The sequence below is a fragment of the Triticum aestivum genome, chromosome 1D (assembly GCF_018294505.1).
Source record: "Triticum aestivum cultivar Chinese Spring chromosome 1D, IWGSC CS RefSeq v2.1, whole genome shotgun sequence".
In the NCBI taxonomy this organism is placed as follows: domain Eukaryota; kingdom Viridiplantae; phylum Streptophyta; class Magnoliopsida; order Poales; family Poaceae; genus Triticum; species Triticum aestivum.
The window spans coordinates 74,226,686-74,231,738 of NC_057796.1; positions in this window are offsets into that span (position 1 = coordinate 74,226,686).

A 5,053-nucleotide genomic window follows, 5' to 3' on the forward strand; every position below is an offset into this window, starting at 1 on the left:
GGGACACGTGGCAACGGGCGATTCGTCCGCCGGCGCGGGCGGACACTCTCCGGCGGCGCGAGGGATTTTTGCTAGGGTTAGACTGCGATTCCGTTTTTGGGATGCCCACTCATTTATAGGTAGAGGGAGCTAGGAGACTCCAAATGAGGTGTGGTTTTCGCCCACACGATCGTGATCGAACGACCTAGAGCATGGAAGAGAGTTAGGTGGGTTTTGGGCTGGTTTTGGAGGGGGTTTTCGCTGGACACTCAAATGGACTTTGCGGATGCCCGGTTAACCGTTGGAGTACCAAACGACCTCCGAATGGAATGAAACTTGACCGGTAGTCTCCGGGTGGTATATTAAGACCACTTGGCAAGCCTCGGTCCATTCCGAGAAAGTTTGACACACGCACACGAAAGAAAACAAGAGGGGTGCACCGGAGGAGATAGAAGCGCCGGATTGGAAAACGGATAACGTGGAAAATGCTCGGATGCATGAGACGAACACGTATGCGAATGCAATGCACATAATGACATGATATGAAAATGCATGACATGACAAAATATAAAACAAAAGGCAAAAACCCGACAACGGAGGGAAAAACATAACACATAGCCGGAAATGGCAAGAGTCGGAGTTACAAATATGGCAAGTTACATGCGGGGTGTTACATATACGTCCAACTCTTTCTAACAGGAGCATCGCGGCCTCTCTGCCAAAGGTTGCAGAATTGTTGGATGCCCTCAACCATGAAAAACCTCGACTCATTAACAGTGGCAAAATTCTGCATTTTAGGTGTACAATATTTGAGTTACGTTTTTTGTGTGAGACATTTCAGTGAATCCACGTTTAAAAGAAGCTTTCATCCTGAGGTACAATTAGATAACTCATGTTTATTTTTTGTTTCCTGGATCCTCTGATCAGCTACTACTGCAATTGTACATAAGACACAGATGTCCATAGCCGACTAACCATTGGTGTGGATGTTTCCCTGAGAGGATGCATTATTATACGCTACACTCGCGTGTCGCTCGTAGTATGACGCAATCGCCAACTTATAATTAAAACTTCTACGCGATAGACACCGAGAGTAAGCCGTCGGGTTTGTCTTTGTCGTCCACTATCACTATGTCCCCTATACGGACGACGCTGACGGCCAGGCTCTCCGCCGGTCCGGACGCCGCCGGCGAGGTGGCGTGGTCGCCGTGGTGCACCGATGGCCTGGAGACGAGGTTGTATGGCTGGATCCTCTCCACTTTCCTCACCCGCACCACGCCGTCGACGGGCAGCTCATTGCCCGTGCTCGTGCTCGTCGCCACCATCTTGCTTCTGCCGCCACCGCGGAACATTGCCGAACTTTGCTATTCTAATATGTGGATATATATCGATCTAATTAGCTGGATTAACGTAGATCGATCTCCAGCGAGAAGACTCTGTGTTTTCTTTGAGCTCGGTTGGGTCCTCATTTATAGGCTCCATCCTAGCTAGGAGAGGTGTCTTCTCGTGGGGCTCTCTGCAGATGCTTAATTCTACACTGTTGTGAAGTGGGGCAATCATTCGATCATGAGCTGCTTTAATTTGGATAGAAAAGCATGTCTATAATGCTTGTAATGTTGATCCCAAATGTTGGGTCGTTGCTGTGCAAAGTGGCCTTCATGTGACTGGGCATCTTCGTAGAGCCTCCCATGTGAAGCTTGCATCGTTGTTCCGGTCGAATTCGAACCCGATGCCCAAAGAGACAAAGGGAACTCGACCAAATCAAGCTAGCTCGCTTGTCATGTGTGGTTAGTAGGGCTCCCATGCGCGTAGAGCAACCGGATCAATCAAGCTATCAAGATCATTGGTAAAAAGATCTTTAGTAACATTGGCACACATGGGGAGATTAAGAAGGAAACATATGTTGTTTGAAACATATGTGAGTTAAAAAAAAGGAAGCATTTTTTGCTAGAACTTTCGGGAAATACTAGTCGACTAAAATAGGAGAAATGATGTTCTACCATAAACGATATATTCGGAGCATGCATCCATCGTCTGTGATTGCTTTGAGATTTGTGCTACGTTTTTTTGTTGTTCTCATAATTTGTCTTGATTCAAAGTGTTACATTGGTTTTTCCTCTCGTTTCAAAATTATTCATTGTCTATCATTCTGTAGCAACATATCTGATCTAAAACAAGTGCATTATTTTTTGTTGATACACAATAAAACATTATGATGCACTTCGAAACACGACGAAAACCGAGTGAAACATTACAAAATAGGATAAATTGTGACAACAGCCAGAAAAGTTGCACGGACCTTAAAGCAACCACGGACAGTAGATCCATGCACGAGATATCTGTGCATGATAGAAAAATCAGGCTTGCTAAAATAGCTGCTTTGGTGAAATTTTAGTGTGATGACCAATGAATCAATCGACCACCCCCGTGATGAGGGCTTTGCCCATCTCATTGGCTCCCAACTCACATGCTAACTGCCCGTGGAAGCTGGCACGACGTAGCCCTCGCAATGGACTGAGCCATTGCAGCACCTACACCCATGATCCTTTGGAAGTGGCCTTCTACTCTGGCATGGCGGTGTTGTTTTACCCCTTCCTTATCTACTCCTCCATCGTCCCTCCGGAGTTGTTGCTTCTCCCACGCCGCGCTTGGCAACGGTGGTGTAGGAACCAAGCAAGTGTGGTGCAATTTATGGCATGTGAAAAGCTCACTACAATCCAACCAAAATTCACCTTAGAAAAAGTACATTTCCACTAACACTGACATAAAAAGTATAGTAGGCATTGAAAAGAGACAAATGACATGAAAAATCACATTGTTTCTAAATACCATCATGACATATTGTGATATGTCATTAATAAGATAATGGCAATTTGACACCAGAGGATGACGGAGATGGTGGCGCGGCGTGTGGTTGGTGTTATCTGGTTCTGATTAGCCATTGGTCGCTACTTGTGAGGACGGTGCGGGTACTCTGGATTGTCCCGAACATGGGATTTTGGGCAACCATCCTTCCTCATCGATGACTTCGCTGTGTGGTGGTGAGCAATTTTGTCGTGGCTTGACTATCTGCTCGCCCTGCATGGCCATCACTCGGACTGTGCGCGTAAGCAGCTGCTAGGATTGTGGCAAGTGGAGGTGGCATCATATAATAACTTCGGTTGGGTGGTGCTTCTCAAGTACCCGGTCTGGAGCTCCGGGTTGAAAACCCTAAGTCTGGCCTTTGTTGGTTATACTTGGCAATGGCGGTGTCTTTTGCGTCGCCTTGATGTAGGCATTGCCTGGAGTTGACCGTGATCTTTAGGGTGAAAACCCACGATCTGACCTTCGATGGTTGGATCAGGCGACGGCGGCATTTGCGTGCCGTTCCCTTCATGGAGGCGTCGTCTTTGAAGAATCTTTCTCGTAGTCTATGTGTTGTCAAAAGTTGATTGGTATAGATGGTTGCTGAGGTGCATCATCGATCGCTGTTTTCATCACTTCATGATGTCTTTTTCTTCTTCTTTTTCTTTATGCGTCTAGGCATTAGCTTCGGTCTTATTTGACTTTGCTATTTGTTGGCGTAATTTTGTGTGTGTGCGTATGTTGGCTATGTGCATACTAGTTATGTAGAGGCCGGGTGTATACTCGTTATGATTGTATCCCTCGATGCTACATTATGAGTCAATAAAAAACATCCTTTGTCGAAAAAATGAATTGATGTAGCATCCACTTGGTGCACCAATCTACATAGATGTACAATGTAGCACATACATCATAAATAGAAATGATAAATAACACATGAAACTTATGAATGCAAATTCGATCATGGCAGCTGAAGAGGGAATGGAAAGTTGAATATTACAAACCTCTATGAATCAGGGATCATGATGGAAGGCGGAGCAAGCCTAGTAGGAGTTGTTGCAGTAGATAGCAGATTAACGGGTACTGCAGGGATAGGCGGATCACTAACCCCCTACTGTTGTTTGAGCGACATGGGCGAGATGGTCGCCTGGCATCAAAATCTAGATATTTATAATCTAAAAATTTGGGACCGGTATCAAGAGATGGAAGCAGCAACACCTCGCTTGTTCCGATTTATAAATTGTGCTCGCCTACTACATACTGCACATGTGCCACACCAACTCAGCCCATACTTCTTTGGTAGATAACTAGATATTGAGGAAGCAATGATCGATCTTGAAGCAATTAGTTCACTCAATCGGTTATGTATATAATTCAAAATATATATATACATATTTGTATATATATTATATATTTGGAAAACCAATTTTTATTTTACTACTTTATAAAAATATTGTCTAATAAGAATATTTTAAAATGTTTATCATGTATTAAAATAGTCATAGTTAAATAAAATTTGTCCGTCGCTATTGAAAGAGTTTTCATCGTGACTTATAATTAAAAAATGGTCTTCACGTATGAAAATAACATTGCGTATTAAAATGGAATCATGTACAATTAAAAATATCTTTACCGTGTAATAAAAAATCTTCAACTATTTAAAACAAATGTTCATATAATTTAATAATAAAAACATCCATGTAATTTTTAGTTAATATTTACACATCTAAACACACGTGCATGTTTAAAAGGTGTTGATTCATTTAATGAAATGTTTTTTTATATAAAAAAATAATACTTTGAAAATATTATCATGTATTTTTGTAAGATAAAAATGTTCATATTTTAAAAAATCATTCTGTATTAAAAAATGTTCCTGTGATTTTAGAAAAATAATATATTTTTAAATAAATGTTCAAATATTTACGAAAATTGTCCATGTAACTCTATAAATATTAGTGTAATTATCTAAGAGAATAAATCAAAAATAAAAGGGTAACAATTTTAAGATTAAGAAAAATAGAAACGACTAAAATAAGATGGAAAATGGAAAAGTAAAAGGAAAAAATAGAAAACCCAAAAGAGGCAGAGAATAGGTGATCTTAGACGGGCCAGCCCATTTTGCAGGAGGTGGTAGCGGGGCGGGGCAGATCGCAGAGAGAGTATTCCATTTTTCTTTTCTTCTGGTTGGGGTCTTTTAAGTTTTTCTTTCCTTCTTCTTCTCTGATCC